General features: G+C 37.0%; 1 pseudogene; it reads right to left on the reverse strand.

Moving 5' to 3' along the window:
• Window positions 1-1,085: 1,085 nt before the first annotated feature.
• LOC120287352 lies at window positions 1,086-5,645 on the reverse strand (annotated as a pseudogene).
• Between the last annotated feature and the right edge of the window lie 17,063 nt (window positions 5,646-22,708).

Raw genomic sequence — 22,708 nt, forward strand, 5'->3', positions numbered from 1 at the left:
TTAACTCATAGATTTGACGATAGTATATCTTTCCCAATGTTTTGGTGCTATACTTTGGCTTTTACTGTCATGTACAAACTCCAGCTTACCGTACAATGTCAAAAGTTTTAACTGTTCTCTTGCACAATGTGCTTTGAATGGTCACAATTGGCAATTTTTGCTATGAAATGATGAGGGAATTTCAGTTTTTTTAGTTTCCACTAATATTAATTCTAGCATATCAAAAATAGAGGGTAAAAGCTTACGGCTGTCATTCCAAAGGCCGATCAGATCATTCTTACATGTCTAAGCCAAGATAAATTGTTTACCTCCTAAAAGTTGAAATTCGGCCAAGGTTGCCAATTGAAATGATGCAAACTTCAGACAAGATCATCATTTGTTTCCAAGATGGCTTGATTTAACAGTTAATCTACATAATGTCCTACTAGGGAACAGTTGAAGTACTTGGTTGCACCGATTTGCCAATGAGCCAGTAGTAGAAGATAAGGTCACTGATTAAAAAGTGTTCTCCCTAGACAATCTTTATTTCACCTTATAAAACCGGTTAATCACAAAACCGTGCAGTCTTACAGTTCCCGAATTCACACACACATCTGCCAATTTTGTGAAGTTCAACACGAGTTTAACCCCAGAAAAAGAAAAATTGAAAGAAAAAAAAGAGGAAAAAAGCTGCGTGATTCAGCTACGGATAGCTCAGCTCAGCATGCACACATCATTATTAGGTTCTATCGAGTCTGACAGGTAAACTAGCAAGCACATTCATTCAATAGGTATCACAAACTTGTATTTACAAGGATGATACATGCAACTTCCTGCTTTTTACATTCCAAGTGAATTTCAGTAGAGATCCTGTGCATCTTGTGATGGACATGGAAGAAGATTGATGGATGCATTACATGAATAAATTTCATCTAGAGCTACCTAATGATCTTCAAGAAATTAGGTGCTTACTTAGGAGCATTTCACATTAAGTTACTCTTGGCATCGGAGTCTTGACACAGCCTCAATGCAGAAGCAGGACTCCTGGAAAGCGTAAGGTTTTCTTTGTCTTCGCTTCCATATTCCTTCAATCCATATTCCTTCAATCATGTGTCCATGATGATCTTGCACAATCCCCATGTCTCCACCATTAATTCTACACCATAGTAGACTAAATGGTCTGCGAGGCCGTTGCCAGTTACCAATCTGCAAGAACACACTCTGATGAGTCATCCATAAATATTTCCAGTAATGAAGAACAGGCATTCTTTAGAACAAGCTGGTCTATCACATGAGATATTGCACCTAGCATGATAAATCCACAAAATAATTGCTTGTAACAGGTAGCTACGACTGAAACTACCTCCTTACCTGCTGCACATTGGATCTTTCTCTAGAGCCATCACAAACTTTCTCGACCCGATAAACCAAACTACCAAATCCTATATTATACAGCCATGCCTACAAAAAAAGAAGGATTCCAATCACATGTGAACATTGACATAGAAAAGATTAAGATTATCAACATACAAGCAGGTGGAATCAAATTATTTTCACATTATCTCACATCAATATGTTTATCCATGGCTGTCATTGAGCTAATCAACAATAATTATAGGCATTAGTAGACATGCATAATTTAAATGAGTAATACATTGTAATTGCACAGAACTTAAGACTAGGTGATCAGCCATCATCATCATCATCATCATCATCATCATCATCATCATAGAGAGAGAGAGAGAGAGAGAGTAATAATACACATTGTTACGCGTATTAAATTTTGAAATTGGTACGACAAACTCATGATATAGGAATGAGAAGAGTTCCTTAAAAATTGTTAAAAAGGTCATGAGTGCTACGAATTGCCCTACTTTGTTAAGAAGATCAAATAAACAAAACAGTTAAAATTTATACGCTGAAAAAGTAAGAGTATGAATATTGTTGGAAAAGATAAGACTTCTCCAGTTTAGATAGGCTGAAATAAATGCAAAGCAAACGTCCAATGCAGTCAGCGACAACTCTCCATAATTTACCTGATATTCTGTCAAGATCCAAGTCATACCACCCTAAGGAAGTGATGGTATGTCTTCTGTGGGAACCGAGAATAGTACGGAGTCAAACGAGGCACAATATCATGTCCATTAGTTATATGTATTGTATTTGGCATCCTGTAGTAAAAACAAACATTGCATTGCCAATACAAGGTTGTGCAAATGTCAAAACCTGGACAATCAGTGCTTCATGGTTTACCTGGAAGTTAAGTGTCCTTAGTCATTTAAGTAAATCAAGCGAGTGCTGGTTTGGAAAAAGCAGCTTCAGCACACATGATTAGACAGCCAAATAACTTGAATGTCAATACCTTCACAAGAGGCAAAACTACTATGCATCAATAACCATATATTGCATTTCACATACGAAGGTGAACGATAGAACAGCCCTTTTCTCCATGAGGGTTGGAGGTCTAGCGTTAATCTGTCTAGATCCCATTCCATAATTTTCCCAGAACCAAACCCCACAGCCACAACAAAACCCACCCTAGCCTCACCCCCAAGAAAAGGTGTTAATAATATGGAATAGTGGGATTGGGATTACGGCCAAGGCACGTTTAAATGCTTCCACAAGGAGCACTTGGATGTTGGTGGGGTGAGTCACATCCTGCTAATGACATAAACAAAAAATTCCTCGTTTTAGGTGAAATTGCCCCTTGAACCCCAAAACTTACAGTCATTAATAGCAAAGGAGAAACTAAATCTTAAAAAGGGCCTTGACGCATGGAATGGCCACAACCCATGGGCATGATGTCACAATTGGCTCAGAACAATTTTCAGCAAGAAACCAGCAAACAAAAATGACATTTTAAATCATCCAAATGTTTGGACAAGATGTTACAGTTGCTATTAATACTTCGGGAAAGGTTTAGTCTAAAGTTATGCAACCCATGATCCAATCGTAGGCCACATGAATGTCTGCATAATCTAAGTCTAAGACAAAGTTTGACCCCAAAAAATCACAACTCGTCATGGAGAAGAGAATTAGTGGGACATGACTTTGTGGTAAGTACCATTTCTAGTACCAGTTCCACAACAGGTTCCTAGAAAACTGTGGACCACCCTGTCCAATAAAGCTAAGACAAAAAGTATAAGTTAGACATTTTAGAATTGGCTCCAGCCTACAGCATATCTAGTCCATGGTCTGACTGAAAAGGAGCTGCTTCATTTGGTTAGAGAGAGATAGACAGAAACAGCACACAAAACACAAATTTAGGATCAATATATTCTAGTTTAAAATGCATTGACACTTCAAGATTACATGACATAAAATTTGAGCTTCAAGTGCTTGCAAAGGTTATGGATGCGTTTGGTAACATTTATATTCCGGGAATAATTTCCTTTTGAAAATAGTCTTTTTCTATTTCTATTTCTTGAAACAATTTTTGAGTCAATGAACACATTTATAACTACACAAAATTTATATTCTCGGAATAGAAAAAGAATAATAATGCATTTGGTATGACTTACAAATTTTTTTGTAACATTAAATTTCTTTTAATTTTTTAATACTTTTTTTAAAATTTTTCTTTTTTCCCTCTCCTTCTTCTTGCTCCTCCTCTAGCCGACGATGACGGCAGGGAACCAAAAAAAAAAAAAAAGAAAGAAAATAATTTATTTTTAGAAATTGTTCCATTCTTTTAATTTTTTAATAATTTTTTTAGATTTTTCTTTTTTCCCTCTTCTTCTTCTTGCTCCTCCTCTAGTTGGCAATGGCAACATCCAGCGAGTGACACCGCAACTAGCAACCACGCTCGGGCGGTGTGAGTAGCAAAGAAGAAGAAAAGAAACAAAAGAAAAGAAAAGAAAAAAAGTGACTTATTTTTAAAAATTGTTTCCGAGAATAATAAGCTATTTTTTTCTACTTTTTATTTCTATTACAAATCTATTCCCGACTACTTTTCTATTTCGAAATAAAAAATTAATTGATGTTAACCAAATGATTTTTTTTTCTTTTTTTTTGCACCAAGGAACAAAAAAACAGAAATTGGGAGAAATGGGAATATTGCCAAATGGAGCCTATATGTCCAAACCATAAACATACCAATAATCCCATAAAGTTTCTAGCAAGTAAACTTTGTAATGATTAGTTGGAAGTCTTTATCCACTATATTTAGGTATTCAACTAACTTGAAGCTCCATGACTTAACATGTAAAACTCAATTCACATAACTAAATACATCGACCATAGGTGGTTCAGAGAAGGGTTGTTTGCAACCCATTTTGCTTGTGTTTTGTCTATGGTTGATTTACCAAAATAGAAAAAGAAAACAAGTTGGTAACCAATTGTAAATATAAATATGAAGCCATATAAAGTTCAAGATATCCAAAGTCTCCAGAGTCTAGACTCTTCAAGGCAGATGGTAGAGAATTCCAAGTAAATCTTAACAGGCCAAAATTGAATAAATGGAAAAACACAATAGAGAAGAACCAATATTTGAACCATAACAATTTTTTAACTATCTTACCACAACATCAAATCTGCAAAAGGATGCCATAGGCCCTCCCATAGAATGCCATGTCACCATGACGTTTTTGTCTCCATGTGAATCCTTGGCTCTTTAATAGCATCCAAAGTACTAGGTCGCATTGTCGTATTGTGATAAGCATAATAAATCCATGATCAACCTTATCAAAGACAATAGAATAAGACTGTAACTCATTCCAAATCAAAGTATCCATAACTTGCAAGAGGCTTATCATCTCTAGAACTCACCATGGCACCAGGCCTACGGGGGTATTAAGTCGAGCTGTTTCTAATAGAAATCTTCAACCCAATTCTGAATGATGTAGACATAAATAGAAGTAACCACTAACTAAAAGCTCAAACAACTTTTCCAAGAACAAAATTAGTGAAGTATGTGATGTCCTCATGACTCCATCTAAAATTACAAGCACGTAACTTTCATGTCTCGATGGAAATGATTTACTGTTTTCCCTTCTTATGGACAGCAGACCCATGTGCTTTGTGTACCCATTCACCGGAAGCTAGGCAACTCTTCTTAGCTTAAATTTTCATCAAATCCTTCGCATGTCAAATGTAAGAGGAATAATTGCTAAAGTTAACATGCATACCTATGTTCTTGAGTACCTTTGAAAGCTATAACTGCAGCAACAAGGTCCTGGCCACCCCAATATATATATATTAGAAATAAAGACAAAAATTAGATGAAATTCAAACATAAAGGCATCACAGGCATCACAAATTGGTACTGCAACACAAATTATATATTTGTAAGCAATGCTAGACGTCGACTATCAGTTCAATGACTTCCAACCCCTGACATCCAAAGGCATTCATAACCAGTCGGAAGCTAATAAGAGAAGCCAGCATATGCCCACACCTCATCTCAAGAATTGGCCATTTAGTACTAAATACCTATTCTTTAGGTAACCTTAGCAACAATGTCACATTAAAACATAGTCGTATTACCATGGTCTTTCCATCACAACTAGGACATGTCCACTATTGAGTTTTGGCAAATTTGACATGCATATAATTACAATTTAATTGCTTTGAAATGGTGAAACTTGAAGGGTAACAACAACAAGCTCTAGGTAAACACGAAAATCTTTATAAAGAACACTTCCATTAGATGCATACTCTACCACCATCATTGCAAGAGTGTGATTGTAAACAGCTTTATGAGCCTTGGAGTTCACTCTAAGTTCTGCACTTACCAGCTAAGAAAATTTGAGATTGAAAATGCAATCACAAGTTCATTCAATTACAACCAATGAAGCAAGTTTCTTGGGTCTCTAGCAAGCTATTTCGATGAATCAAGTGAGAGGAACACTTTAAGGAAATATCAACTCAAAACAATATTTCAGTATACTTTTGCCATCTTTGTTCATGAACTTAAAGAACAATATATTCAATGCAATGTGATGAAAGAGGAATAAGTAAACAACATAAGGCTCCAATTTCCCATAAAGCTACTGCACTGAAACCTACAAGCTACAGTCCATTACTTGACTAGAGAAAAGATGAATAGCTAATAGTCAATCACTTTGAGACACTCAACAAATTTTATCCCCAAAGATGTACAGCAGGATGAAATTTGTCTCCAACAGATATAAGGAAATTCAATCAATCTGGCCATATTCCGGTGGTAGCATTGATTCAAACTCGGTAATCCAAGAGCTTTACAAATACAACCAAATACAACACAACACTGTCGGTCATATGCTTTGGAAACATCCAAATCTACACCCGATGGATCATTCAGCTATAGTTTTGGCCCATTCGATGAGGCACTACAGCTCTGCGAAACGGTCAACGATTTTCCCCCAATCCTGAAATGCCTAATCCACCAAATTCACTACACAAACCTCACTGTCCAGGCTCAAAACTAACGTAGTCAATACCAGAGCCGGTCTATATGAACCTTATCACGATCCAGACTCCCAATCCGAATCAAGTCAGAGGATCACAACCATAACTAATTACATGAACACAAGTTGCAATGAAGCATTGTCGGAATAACCATCGCCCTCAACCACGACCTGTTCCGCTCCACATTGTTCTGCAAGAGGGACGGATCGAACAGCGTCGTCGAGAAAAAAACACGATACCGCCAACAAAAAAATTCCAATCTCCGCAACCATCCATATACGCACAACAATCTCACGCAATCAAACGGCGCGGTTGCCCGGCGAGATGGAGAGATCGACTGCGGTCTTTGTCCGTGTTGCTCGAATTCAAACCTCGAATCCTGGTCTTCGCAGCATTCGTGGACTCTGTAGCGATTTTCGCGATGGATGGCGATCGAAAGCTCCGGCGACTTGGGGGGAAGGAAGGAGGGGGACGATGGATTTGCTAATTTTACTGATTTGCCCTCGGGCACTTGCTCTGATGGCGGGCATATTCGGTGTCGCGTTCAGTGATTTTGTCGTTTCCGTGAGGGCAATGAAGGAAGTTTGTCTAAAATGAGACGTGCTCCCGGACAAATTTGCGCTCTGTGTCTCTCTTCTTTTTGGCGCTTCCTCTGATGTCTTTCAAATGAACACTTCGACTCGGCTTGGTTCAATTAGTGGGTTCGAACTAGAATTATGAAAATATACGAAAATTGGAGTTAATATTACTTATCTATTTATTGATATTCGTGGAGGAATATAAAAACGCGGATCACTCTCAAGCTTTTGGGTTAAATATTTTTAATTCTGAGCTCGAATCAATCTCATAACTATAATTATTTAAAACTTTTCTATTGCAAATATTATTCGAACCGGAAAAGAATGTGATTCAACATATGTGACAAGTGAGTTGAGCTTAATCGTGGATCATGGAGCCCACTTCTCTCGGGTTAGAGTGGATTTGAGATCACGGCTTGCCATGAGGTATTGATTCTTGAATATTCTTTCAAATTTATATGAAAGTGGATTGGATATTTTTATTTTATTTTCAGATAAATGTATACACAATAGTTTGAGTTGAGTTGTTTTATCTAAGGTTTACAAAATATTTATACTGCGAATACGATTGGACTGATCACCATCTTATAAATGATGCCATCGTCATCTCATGAGTGCTCATTGATATATGAGTTGAATAATCATCGGGATTGAATATTTTACTTTGCATGTAAAAGATTATTAAATAAAAGAAGAAGGTCCATGATCTTTGAGAACAAAAGCCATTAAACTTTTTTCATTGACTATGTTCCAATTAAAAAGAGTTTGTAACCTCACACGACAAAAGTCACAAAATGTCATTTTCAAAATATCAAAGAGTGTGATTTTTTTTTCAAATCACAATTTGCTCTCACAAACGAAATAATATAAGAACCCCGATGCGAGGTATGCACAATGTTTGGTGGCTCTGACGGATTTATATTCATAGTCAAATGTTTATAAAAGCACCGCAATATTAGTACACAAAACAAAAAGGTGGAAGTTAAGAATAAGTGAAATTCAAGAGAAATTATTGTGATGAGTCAGTTAATCAATTTTATAGAAACCAATCTTCAAATCTCTTCCTTTATTGGCAACATAAACACATCAATCCCTCATTCTCCTCGATTCAAATTTTATAAGCACAAAACAGAGTTATAAATCACTCCTTTTTGAATCAGGCTCGTGAATCACTCATTCACTTCTGAAGGAAAAAACAAATTTGAACATGAAAAAGTGGCAATCCAACCCCAAGCATGATGACCCAATGATGAAGGTATCACGCCATCTTCCATTAATTCACAAGTTCAAATCATGTTGCAAGTGAACTTTTCACCGGTCAATATTTCAAGCATCACAACATTATGCGGAAAGATTTTTTAAGCTTTTGGCATATTAGTTACGGTGATAGACTCACATACTTACCGATGGACCGAGTGGTTATGATTCAAATGAGATATTATGTTATGGACACATAACACTTAATGTAACAACAAGAATGTATAATTGTATTGATCATCTCTTCCTAATTTTTTTTAATTTATCAGGAAAAAAATTGCGATCCATCAGGACTCAGGCCGGGAGGCCAAGTCGGACCTCCCCCAATCCTTGTGCCGGCGGGTCCATCCTGCGCCTAAGCCCACACTAGCTTCAATTCCCTCGGCAGGAAACGTAAATACATTTTCCCCCACCGGCTGGCGGGAAGTTTTCACATCACCCGCATAAAATGAAATATGGAACAGAAAAATTATCGAGATAAAAAACTCCACTAAAAAAATAACAATAATAATAATAATAATAATAATAATAATAATAATAATAATAATAATAATAATAATAATAATAATAATAATAATAATAAAAGTGAAAAAATATTTACAACAAAATTACGAAAAAACGCAAAGCCTCCTCTTCGCTTCCTTCCATTTGCGGACACCGACTCTGATCGAACGACCCACTCCTCTCTCCTTCTCCTCCTCCTCCTCCTCTTGTTCAGATCTTCTTTGTTTAATTTTGGTTCCGTTTAGATGTTTCAATGGCTTTGAATTGCTAATTAACTTAGCTAGTGAGGTCAAGTCAAATTATATAAATTCCAAGTGCATTATTTTGTCAATTTACAATATGGTGAATTATCCGAGATATCTTATAAATTGTTGTTTCGTCTTACTGAATTTGAAATTGATCGATGCTCATGCTTCCTGCAGGAGGACGTTAACTTCATTATGCCATATACATTAAAGTAGCCATTACAATGTGTACGAAAGCACGGCTTGAAGAAGACAAACAATCTATTCACAAGAGTTTTTTTCTTTTTTCTGGGAAAACACAGTTTAACAATTCACCAGAACTGAAGAGAAGGTGTAGTGATTCTTAATTAAATTAAAAAAATGTTCCAATTGCAGATGGACTTAGTCTGACATTATCTAATGTTGAGGTAAATTTGAAATAATGACCCAAATCGTTTAATTTTAAATGAATAGAAATGTGGCAAAATTATTTCCAATTCTAAAAACTGGACTTTGCCTCTTTCTTTTCTTTTGTAATAAATAATTCACAAGCATTATCTAAGAGAATGAAGAGCACACCTTGGAGATAATGTCATACTTGAGATAGGGGGAAGTTAGTACTTTTTTGTTTCCTAATCATTATAATTATTGGAGAGGCTTCACTAAATTAATGCCAATCATCGAGAGGCTTCCGAGTTCAATGGGGAAATTATAATTGAGTTAGATTCCAAACGGAATCTAATAGGTCACATCATGTTTGGGAGCTTATTTACCGCACTTGTTAGTAGCTCAAAATTTTAATACGATGCTCATATATGATTTTTCCCATCTACGTTGACACAAGACTGTGCTTACACATTGGTTTTGTGTACTCTATTTAATTGTATTTTGTATAATAATCAGCACAAAGCATGGATTTGATGTCCAACTACGACGATTAGTGACAAGCAATTCATTGACACCAACGAGGGGCTAAATGTGAAGGATGGTTCACCCGAAATAAACATGTAATATTTTCTTAATTTGAGTGATCACTAGAGGAGTGCTTTGACAATTATCAAGCCTGATAATTCCACTGGGCTTTATGTTTCGGAGTCGATTCAGGCCTTGGCCCGATAAGCCCATTAAACTGGGCTGATCGAGAGTTCACCTTAATCAAGACGGGGGAAACTAACTTGTTTGGAAGTTCGGTGTCTGCTTTTTTGTTGACTTGATTTTGTATGAATCTGGGGCAAAAGTTGATTCTCATCCCCAAAATTTCTACACCACAGGTCTAGTGATTTTCCGCATTAAGAAACGTAAATAATTGTTGACATTGACAGCTAGAGCGATACTTCGAGGAAGCATCCTTACTGAACAATTTTGTAGGAAAATGGCCCACGACTCTGCATATCCACCCAATCCTATGGCTTCTTCTAAGTTCAATGACCTACCGAAAAGTCATTAAAAAAATCTTCATTTTAGTACCTTAAGATTCTGTGGTGAAGAATAGAGGTCTTGTTAGTTAAGGCCCACATCTGTACGAAAAGTCTGTCTTTCCCTTTAAAGAGAGTAGGAGTTAGGCAATGGGATCCAAGCTTTTGAGCTATAATGGAGGAAGCTCAATTTCGATTCGAAAAATTGCTTTTTTAATAGGCACAGTTTCTGTTACGGTATTCCTTCCTTAATGAAATTCTTAATGATAGTTGGTTGTATTCACTTATTTTTGCAATAATAGCTTGTTCCACAGCAGGATTAACCGCATTTTATATGTTTCGAATCTATTTACTTACTTTTGAGGGACATTTCAATGTTCATTTTCAAAATTACAATGGTCAAAAAAGTAGTTCCTGCTATTCAATATCTCTATGGGGAAAAAATATCTGCAATGAGATTTTTGGACTTTCATTTTACTAAAACAAAAGTTTAGTGGAGTAGTAATGATCAAAGCTAAAGCTATCAGAAAATAAATTTGATCTTTTGTTGATCTCAATTCAAGGAATTTAATACTTCCTAGGAACTTCAATCTTAATTTATTTTATTTTTTTTTGTCACGGTTGGATCTGTTTGAAAAGATTTGAGAACTTATGAATTCCGGAGTGGGAACATTTTTACACCTCTGGATCTAGTGAGATTTTATTTTTGCTCCTTGGCTCCACCACCACGTGCTTCCTCCATGTTCTCATTATCAAAATATCAATCGGTTCGTCTAATCTAACATTTGTTCCCTATCGAGATATGAGGGTCTTGTTGGTGTTGGCACATTCACATCGCTCACGCACTAGCCTGCAACTTTGAGGAGGTGAGCTCATCAATTTTGACGGGCATGGGGTTAGGATAGGGTTTTGGAATATCAAGGGATTTGGAGCAAGGAAGAAATGTGCAGTTTTAAGCTCGTCATTGATCAAGCAAACTGTCACATCGGATTTTTGACACTTGAACTAAACTTTGGTGGAAGGTATTTTTTTTGGTTACCATACAAGTTTTGAATTTTGATGATATAAAAAATAGTTTGGATAATTAGTATTGCAATGAATATAAAGGTTAGGAATTTTTCAGGAACCACCCCTCGCTGTCGAATTGCCACCCACCCATTGCCATCACAAGCCCTCAACTTCACGTGTCAATCCACCAGCGAGTTAATGCCTTGCCCGCTCAAGTCTATCTTCTACGCTTTCATTTCTTTTTTCTTTCCGTGTAAAGTGCATAACTTATGTCCATGGAATTGAAGCGCATAACTTATGTCCATGGAATTGGCGACCAACACAGATCGCTAGCCTCGCGCGGCCACAGATTTGGGGTTGCATGGCCGTGGGTGTCGGGGCTTGACTTAGTGAGTCAGCTCAATTTTTTAAGTAACGAAGAGAGGCCCGCAGCGCTGTTTATGATTACAATCAATACCAAAAAAAAAAAAAAAGATAAATAAATTCCTGGCCATGAGGGCATTTGGGTATTTGGGCAGCAGCAAAAAGACAAATGCAATTGATATCGTGTGTAGTGAAACAGAGAAAAAGGGGGTCGTGATTACGGATGGATCAAGCTGGGTCCTATCAGCTGCCGATGGTCACATGGGGCTCTGTCCGCTTTTGTTGAATTGACTTTGAATGAATTATTTGGGGGCAAAAGTCGATTCCCAATCCAAAATTTCTGCACCACACCGTCTAGTGATTTTCCGCTTAAGAGATGTAAATAATTTGTCGACTTTGATACACCGGAGGGATGCTTCCAGGAAGTATCCTTATTGACCAATTTTGCAGCAAAACTGGCCCACGACTCTCTGCATATTCACCCAAATCTTTGGCTTCCGAGTTCAATGACCTCCTGAAAAGCCATTCAAAAAAATCTTCCCCATTTAGTTCCTTAATATATCTGTGGTGAAGGAACAAAGGTTTTGATAATTAAGGCCCGTCTCTATATGAAAAAGTTTATCTTTTCCTCTCAAAAGAAGAGGAGTTTAGGCGATGGATCCCATCGATATTCTTTTTTGCCTAAGCTTTTGAGCTAATGGAGGAAATTCAATGTCGATTTGGATGGAAAGAGTCTGATTTTAAAAGAATCTGCAACGAGACTTTTGGAGTTTTGTTTTTACTAAAACAAAAGTTTAGTGGAGTGTAATCAAGGCTAAAGTTATTGGAAAACAAATTTGATACTTCCTGAGTGTGTTTTTTAACTCATTGAGTCACCATGATTAATAACTTCAATCTTAATTTTTTTTTTTGGTCACACTCAAATTTATTTCTAAAAAGACATAAGAACTTATGAATTTCGGAATGGAACAATTTTACACCTTCGGATCTAGTGAGATTTTGTTTCTATCGTGAAACATGGAATGTTTAGTTACCACAAAATTGATTTAGAAAATAGAAAAATACTTGCAAACAAACACAATAAATAGTTTAGCCAATCACATCACAAATCAACAAAAAAGTCAATACTATATAATTTAACTAAATGGAAATGGAATGTGCTGCATACATATAGTTTGTGTTGCATCAAAATACAATCACTAGATTAAGAATTGCCTGAGATTGGTTGATATAATCATCATGCGGCCTCCAACAATCTAAAACCTAAGCTCCCTGTGCCTCGTCTTAACGTGGTCTTAGCACTAGCTGCCAGTCTTAGAACGAGAGAAAAAAATCAGACACAACAGCGTGCGGGCAGTGCAAGAAGACTGAAACCAATGATTGACCCAAGTCAAACTCTACGAAGACTTGGACTACCAACAGTCCATGATGGACCGGCTTGCTCAAGAAGGAATCACACCATTAATTGACCCAAGTCTACGAAGACTTGGATTACCAAAGGCACACGCTAAAGCATTGGCGACACTTCTTTTCCATGTTAGGATGACCCCATCGTCTTCTTTCTTGGCTGTATTGCTTTATTTCTTTTCATTGTTCACTTTGCTTTTTAACGAGAATTTTCCTCAGATTCTTCAAGGCAGTTTCGCCATGAATGACTATTGAGGTCTCCGATGGGTTAATCACTACGAGAATTTTGTAAAATAACATGTATTCAATGTTTCACATAACAGATGGCATTTTAATTATAACTGCTAGCAATATGTGGATTTTTTTTTAAGTTGTTAAAAATATGTGCATTTTTACTCAATAAGCACGAGCTCTTCATCATTTGAAGTTTAACCAATAAATCTAGCTTATTTACAAGTAATTTAAATAAGTATGATAAAATCAATACATTAAGTGATATGATCAAAACATGATTTACAAGAGTGTTTTTGGACTCATCAAGTCATCGTGAGCAATAACTTTAATCTTAAATGTTGTTTTTGGTCACACTTGGATTTATGCCTAAAAAGATTTAAGAACTCATGAATTTTGGAATGGAACATCTTTACACCTCTAGATCGAGCGAGATTTTGTTTTCTATTGTGAAACATGGAATGTTTAATTACCACAAAATTGATTTAGAAAATAAAATAACTTGCAAACAAACACCATCTGCTGAAAAATACATTGATTTTTAAATAGTCTAGCCAACCGTATCATCAATCAATAGAAAAGTTGATACCATCTAATTTAATTAAATGGAAAGTACAAAAGTGCCGTTTACATGTGGTTTGTGTGTTGCATCGAAATACAATCATTAGATTATGACTTGCATGAGATTGGTTGATGTGATTTTGATATGAATGCCAACAATCTAAAACCTAAGCTCCCTGTGCCTCATTTTAACGTGGCATTAACATTAGCTACCTTTCTCAGAAAGAGAGAAAAACATAAGACAGAACAACGTACGGTTGGTGCAAGAAGACTGGAGCATCACGGGATTAGAGGGGCATCAAAAGTCTGGAAGACTTGGACTACCAACAGTCCATGACAAACCGGCTTTGCTCCAAGAAGGAATCACACCCATGATTCATTCATTTGGTAACTTTGTCCCTCAAAGTCATACTTCCATAAATATAGGGATTTTATCAAAAAGAAGGAAAAAAATGTCACTAGATCACTCTGTAAAATCCAACAATGACTCATCGTTCTCCCATTCACCCGCAAAATTTACATGGTAACAAATCGATCTCCAATTCTCATATTCATCGATAATTTCATCACACCATTTCCTCCGATCATATACTATCATATGAAAATAGAAAAAAAGAAAAAAAAAAAACCCTTAGGGTATCTTTATCTCGCAGATAATTTTTTCTTCTCGGGAAAATGCTTTTAGGAAATTCAATTTCAAGTAAAGGGAATCAGAAGAATTTGATTGCTTTGAAAACAAGTTAAAAAAAATGATTTTATCATAATTGATAATAAGTGAATCCACTAAATGCAGTTTGTATCGTTAAAAGTAACACAGAATGACTAATAAACTAGAATCAATATTGTCTTCATTTATTATAAAATCCATCAAAATAACAACGATTACAAAGAAATTATGATAGAAATTATGAAACCACACTTGTAAAATATAGATATGATCGTGCTTTGGGAAAGCATAAAATTTGAGAATTAATAAAGTATATCCATCTCACTTCGAAGGGTAGCAAGAAAATAAGGGTAATGATTCCTTCTTACCAACTCATTTTTCTCTAAGCTTATTGTTTTTAAAATTAATACTATGAAAAATCTCCAATTAGTACACTCTTGATAACACAAAAAACCCCCAAACTGACATATTTGTGACAAATTTGATCTCCATTAGTTTTTGTTAAATTAAGTTAATACTATGAAAAAGCACAAATTAGTGCAAATGTAACAAATAGAGAGTAAAATCCGAAACTAATATATTAGTCAATTGTCCAAATTTAATGTATACTTTTGTTGACTTGACTTTGAATGAATTCGCCATTTATTTGGGGGGCAAAAGTTGATTCTATTCCCAAAATTTCTGCACCACAAAGTCCAGTGATTTTCCACGTTAAGAAACATAAATAATTATCAACTTTGGCAAGCTAGAGCAATGCTTCAAGGAATCATCCTTATCAACCAAATTTTGCGGCAAAACTGGCCCACGAGTCTCTCTGCATATTTCACCCAATCTTGTGGCTTCCTTGTTCAATGGCATACCCAAAACTCATTCAAAAAGACATTTCCTTTTTATTTCTTTGATATTTCTATGGTGAAGGAACAAAAGTCTTTGATAGTTAAAACCCGGATCTAACACAAAAAGTCTATCTTTTCCTTTAAAAAGAATAAGAGTTAGGCAATGGGATCCCACCTGTTTTCTCTTCTTCCTGAAGCTTTTGAGCTATAACGAAGGAAGCTCAATTTCAATTCGAATGGAAGGAGTATGATTTTAAAAAAATCTGCAAGAAAAATTTTGGACTTTCGTTTTACTAAAACAAAAGTTTAGTGGAGTAATAATCAAAGCTAAAGCTATTGGAGAACAAATTGAACCTTTCATTAGTCTCGAATCAATGAATTTGATATTTCTCAAGAGTATTTTTTGACTCATCGAGTCATGTGATTAATAACTTCAATCATAATTATTATTATTTTTGTCAAATTTGGATGTACGTCTGAAAAAACTTTAGAGCTTATAAATTTGGAAACGGAACAGTTTCACATCTGGCGCGATTTCATTTTTCCTCCTTGGTTTTCCTCCTTGGCTGCCCCACCATGTGCTTCCTTCATGTCATCCTTATCAAATACCGATCGTTTAATCGACATCAGTACCCATCGAAATCTGAAAGTCTTGCTGGTGTTGGAGCTTTCACATCAATCATGCACTCCCCGCCAACTGAGAGGGCGTCAGCTCGTCAATCACGGGGAATGACCATGGGCATGGGCATGGGGTTAGGGTTTTGGAGGCGTGAGCAGAGAGCAATGACAACGAAGGAATATCGAGGATGTGGAGCAAAGGAAGAAACGTGCAAAGGTCGAGGAAGGATGTGGAAGGAGTTGTCGTGGAGTTTAAACGAAGTTTTCCTAGAAAAGAAACTAAATAAAAGGAAAAGATTAACAAAAAAAATCTAAACGTGGGCATATTGAATATTTTGGTCTCTTCTTCCAAATAAAGAGAGATCCATCGTTTAATTTCTTCTCCCAATAAGGAGTAAGACCAAAAGTGAAATGCTAAGAAGAAGGTGGACGAATGGTAAAGTCTCAAGCGCGTAGCGGTAAAGGATAAAAGCAAAGCAAGAATTTAAATTCCATCCCACTTTTCTTTCGCAGTTAAAATTGTAGCTTGTTTCTTTTGCAAGAAAGACCGCGGAGTGGATTATCTAATTCTTGGACCCTAAAAATTGCTAAGTCCAATTTTTTTTATTTTTTTCAAAAACTTAAAACTCTGACTCTAGAAATTGTAAAGTTCAGATTTTTAAGTTAGTTACTGTCCAAGCAAGACGCCATATCGGATTTTCAACATCCGTCTTGAACCAAACTTTGATGAAATGTATTTTTCGGTTACCATACAAATTTTGAATTTGATGATATGAAAACAGTTTGGATAATTAGTACTACGGTAAATATTAAGGTTAAGATTTTTCATGGAACTGCCCACTCGCCATGAGCCGCCATCATGAGCCCTCAACTTCATATGTCAATCCGTTGGCAAGTTAACGCCTCACCCGCTCGAGTCTATCTTCTACGCCTCCATCTCTTTTTCTTTTTGCATAGAGCTCATAACCCATGTCCATGGAATTCGCAACCGACAGAGGTCGCGAGCCTCGCACTACCACAAATCTGCGGTTGCATGAGCGCGGTGTTGGGGCTCGACTTAGTTAATTCGCTCGATATTTTTAAGCAACGGAGAGAGACCCTCAGCCCTGTTTATCATTAAAATCAACACCCAAAAAGAAAAAAGGATAAAAAAAATTCCTCAACAAGAGGGGCATTTCTCGCCATACAGTGTTGTCAAATAATTTAATGGAAGAAGGAAGACGCATTAGACATCATGCGGTCCCATTTCAGGATCAAAGCAAACTCTACAAAGACAACATCATTAGAATACAAACTGGCCCCAGACCCTCTGCATAGTTAGCCAATCCCATATTCTACGTTTAATGACCTGCAGTGATCTCCATTTATAATTCTAGCTTCTTAAAGTGATTTAGATTTTGCCACGTGCTGTGCTAATTTTGCTGCTATACAGTTCAATTTTTTTCTCTGAGAGAGGATCAAGAGAGATTAATAGAGGAGAGGCAATGCTTGGTTTATTCATCATTGGATCGATCGTTATCCATAACGTAAAAAGCTTATGATATAGTATCAGCTCCACTAAACTTTGCGCATCGATCCATTGGCGTGTTAACGCCTTGCCCACTCAAGTTTGTGTTCTACGCCTTTGTCTCTTTTTCTTTTTGCGTAGAGCTCATAATCTATGTTCATGGGATTCGCAACCGACAGAAGTCGCAAGCCTCGCATGGCCACAGATTTGAGGTTGCTTGGCCGCCGGTGTGGGCCTTGACTTAGTGAGTTCGCTTGATTTTCTAAACAACAGAGAGAGGTCCTTGGCTCTATTTATCATTAAAATCAATACTCAAAAGGAAAAAGATAAATAAATTCCTCACCACGAGGGCATTTGGGTATTTTGGCAGAAGCAAAAAGACAAATGCAATTGATATCGAGCGTAGTGAAACAGAGGAAAAGGAGGTTGTGATTATATGTATGGATGGAGTGGGTGCTGTCAGTTGTCGGTGGTCACATGGGTGCTGCCAGCTTTTGTCAACTTGACTTTAAATGAATTATTTGGGGGGCAAAAGTAAATTCTCAATCCGATATTTCTGCACCATATGGTCTAGTGATTTTCCACGTTAAAATAAATAATTTGTCAACTTTGGCAGGTGGCAGTGATGCTTCGAGGAAGTATGCTTACTAACCAATTTCACAGCAAAATTGCCCATGACTCTCTGCATATTCACCAAAATCTTCAGCTTCCGAGTTCAGTGACCTCCCGAAAAGTCATTCAAAAAATCTTCCCTTTTAATATTTGTATTCTGTGGTGAAGGAATAAAGGTCTTGATACTTAAGGCTTGTCTCTGTACAAAAAGTCTTTATTTTCCTTTCAAAAGAAGAGGAGTTTGGGCAATGGATACCGCCTATGTTCTCTTCTTCTCTGAGCTTTTGAGCTTACGGAGGAAATTCAATTTCGATTCGGATGGAAGGAGTCTGATTTTAAAAGAATATGTAACGAGACTTTTGGAGTTTCATTTTTACTAAAATAAAAGTTTAGTGGAGTATAATCAAAGCTAAAGTTACTAAAAAACAAATTTGATACTTCTCATGAGTATTTTTAACTCATCGAGTCATCATGATTAATAACTTCAATCTTTTTTTTTGTCACACTTGGATTTATGCCTGAAAAGACTTAAGAACTTATGAATTTTGGAATGGAACAATTTTACACCTCTGGATCTAAGCAAATGTTGTTTTCTATCGTGAAACATGGAATATTTAGTTACCACAAAATTGATTTAGAAAATAGAAAAATAATTACAAATAAACACCAGCCAATCATGTCACCAATCAATAAAAAAGTTGATACTATATAATTTAACTAAATGGAAATAGAATGTGATGCATACATATAGTCTTGCGTTGCATTGAAATATGATCCTAAGATTGGTCGATATGATCTTGCTACGGACTCCAACAATCTAAAACCTAAGCTCTATGTGCCTTGTCTTAACGTGGTATTAGCATTAGCTACCCCTCTCAAAAAGAGAGAAAAGAGTCAGATAGAACAGCATGCGGGGCGGTTCAAGAAGAATGAAGCCAGTGATTGACCCAACTCAAAGTCTACGAAGACTTGGACTACCAAAGGCACACGCTAAAGCTAAAGCATTGGTGGGACGACTTCTTTTCCACGTTAGGATGACCCCATCTTCTTTTTTTCTTTGCTGTATTGCTTTATTTCTTTTCATTATTCACTTTGCTTTTTAACAAGAATTTCCCTTGGACTCTTCGAGGCAATTTCGCCGTGAATGACTATTGAATTAATGTTATGAAAAAGCACAAATTAGTACACATATGACAAATATATGGTAAAACTTCAAACTAATACACCTGTCCATTGTCATAATTTGATGTATGCTTTTGTTGACTTTGACTTTGAATGAATCCGCCATTTATTGGGGGTCAAAAGTCAATTCTAATCCCAAAATTTATGCACCACATAGTCCAGTGATTTTCCACATTAAGAAAAGTGGATAATTGTCAACTTCGGTTGGAGTGATGCTTCAAGGAATCATCCTTACTGACCAAATTTTGCAGCAAACTGGCCCACAACTCTCTCTGCGTATTTAGCCAATCTTGTGACCTCTTAGTTCATTGACCGACCCAGAAGTCATTTAAAAAAATATTTCCTTTTTATTTCCTCAATAAGTCTGTGGTGAAGGAACAAAGGTCTTTGACAGTTAATGCCCGCATTTTTCTTTTCCTTCAAAAAGAGCTGGAGTTAGGCAGTGGATCCCACCCATTTTCCCTTCTTTACCCCGGGCGCCAATGGGGAGGAAGCTCAATTTCAATTCAAACGGAATGACTCTTATTTAAAAAAAAAAAAAAAAAATCTACAACGAGACTTTTGGACTTTTGTGTTACTAAAACAAAATTTTAGAGGGTCTAATCAAAGCTACAGCTATCAAAGAACCAATTTGATCTTCCATCGATCTCAATTCAAAGAATTGGATACTTTTCGAGATTCTTCTTTTTAACTTATCTAGTCATTATGATTAATAACTTCAATCTTGAAATTTCTTTTTGTTAGGTTCGGATGTACATCTGGAAAGACTTAAGAGCTTATTAATTTTAGAATGGAATCGTTTTACGCCTCCGGGTTTGGATGTACATTTGAAAAGACTTAGGAGCTTATTAATTTCGGAACGGAGTAGTTTTGCGCCTTTGGATCTCGCGAGATTTTACTTTTCCTCCTTGGCTCCCCCATGATGTCCTTGTCAAGTATCAATATGTTCAGACCAATCAACATCTATGCCGATCGAAATTCGAAGGTCTTGCTAGTGTTGGGGCGTTCTCATCACCCATGCAATTGCCAAGAACTTTGAGGAGGTCTTTTAGAATGACCAGGGCAATGAGGATTTTAGGATTTTGGACAGGTGTGAGGAGAGCAGTAATAGATAGTCTTTTGGAATAAGAACGTGCTTACAGCTGTAATGTAATCTTTTGGTTTCTAGGTTTTGTTTTGTTTTGCAGTTCTTTTGATTTATTTGCTTGGATGTTTTCTATTTTCTTTCCATATTCGAATATGATAAATATTTTTTTTTTCTTTCAACCAAAAAAAGAAAATACCGATGGATATGGAGAATTCACCGATCTATCGGTGCACAAGTTGGGATTACATGCATCGGTGCACAGACAATACCCACTCGATGAATAGAGAAGGAGAGAGAGAGAGAGAGAGCGCGCGCTATATAATATGTCCAGGCAAAGACGCGAGTGTGAAGTAACCCGCAGAGGCAGGATGACTTAAAATTCAATAATACAAAAAGAACGAGGGAGAAAGAGTTTCTTTCAAGATTTTGTTTTAGTCACCGGAAGCAACTCAATTGCTCCCCCATCTCTTTAGAAAATCCAGGGTTTTCTACTAGAGCCTTCGCTTCCGCCGGAGCTGCTGCTGAAGTTGCGCGCGTGGACATCGCAAACCCGTCCGCCGAAACACCACCGCAGTCTCGGCACACGCGGCGAATCGCTCCCTCCGTCGAGCCGCCGCCGAAGGACCCGTCGATATTTCACCTCGATAGCTCCTTGCCGCAATCGAAGCCAGATCTGAGGTGAGTCTCCAAGGGCCCCACTTTTTGGTGTTTAAAAAGAACCCTGGCATTTTGGCAACTTTGATTGGCCGCAGTGAATCATTTTTAGTACAGAGATCTCATGGCTTGGAAGGATTTACCTTTCTTTTCCTCAAAAGAGTAGCACTTGGGCAGAGGGATCTCACCTATCTTCTCTTCTTCCCTGAGCTTTTGAGATAATGGAGGAAGCTCAATTTCAATTCTAAAGGAAGGAGTCTAATTTAAAAAATCAGCAACGGCACTTTTGGACTTTCATTACTAAAACAAAGTCTCGTGGGAATATAATCAAAGCTAAAGCTATTGGAAAACAAATTTGATCTTTTGTTCGTCTCACTCCAGGCAATTTGATATTTCTCAAGATTTTTTTTTTTTTAACTTATCGAATTATTGTGATTAATAATTTCAATCTTGACTTTTCTTTATGTCAGATTCGGATCTATGTCTGGAAAGACCTAAGAATTTATGAATTTCAGAATGAAACATTTTTATCCCTTTAGATCTACTGAAATTTTATTTTCCTTCCTCATCTTCCCTAACCCCCCCCAAAAAAAAAAAAAAACACCATGTTGCCAAATTTGTAACCAGCTGCCTTCATTTCCTTGTACCACGCCCAGGATTGGTTACCCGGGGAAGGCATCGCAAGAATCCGGCCAAGGGCTGTTTCCAAATTTGGTTACAAATGCCCCCGTGGTTTGTCATTATCCCATTTTATGGTTGGGGTTGACTCCGATAATTGAAGCAATTTAAGGTCCTGCTCAGGACCAGTCCTTCTCTAATATCAATGGGTTCAGATAAATCAACATCTCTACCGATCAAAATTCAAAGGTCTTGCCGATGTTGGTGCATTCACATCACTCATGCAATTGCCAGCAACTTCAAGGAGGTCTTTCAAAATGACCAGGGGCATGGGGTTTTTGATGTTTTTGGACGGGTGTGAGTAGGGCAGTGGGATTTGTGTGCTTGGAAGTTTTCTATCTTCTTCCCATAATTGATTACGACAAATAAAAAAAAAATTCTTTCTACCGAAAAAAGAAAAATCCGAACTCATGTATACCGATGGATAACGTGGGCGCTATGGAGAATTGACCTGATCTATCGGTGCACGAGTTGGGTTTGCATGTGTCGGTGCACAGACAATACCCGCTCGATGAATAGAGAGGGAGAGAAAGAGAGCTGTAATATGCATATATAATATATGGAGACAGGCAAAGACGCAATATGAGTGTTAGAAGTAATCCGCAGAAGCAGGACGAGATAAAAATTCAATAATACAAAAAGAACTCTCCAGAGAGAGTTTTTAATTTTTTTTCTTTTGAGTTGAATTCTTTTTTAATATTTTGTTTTAGTCAACCAATCAAACAACAATCTGCGACAATTGCTCCCCATCTCTTTAGAAAATCCAGGGTTTTCTTAAAGAGCCTTCGCTTCCGCCGGAACTGCTGCTGAAGTTGTGCGCGCAGATCTCGCGAACCCGTCCCCCGAAACGCCACCGCAGTGCAGCTGATCGCTCCTCTGTCGAGCCTCGGCGAAGGAACCCGTCGATATTTCACCTCGAGAACTCCTTGCCGCAGTCGAAGCCAGATCTGAGG

This window comes from Eucalyptus grandis, chromosome 8, assembly GCF_016545825.1.
Source record: "Eucalyptus grandis isolate ANBG69807.140 chromosome 8, ASM1654582v1, whole genome shotgun sequence".
In the NCBI taxonomy this organism is placed as follows: Eukaryota; Viridiplantae; Streptophyta; class Magnoliopsida; order Myrtales; family Myrtaceae; genus Eucalyptus; species Eucalyptus grandis.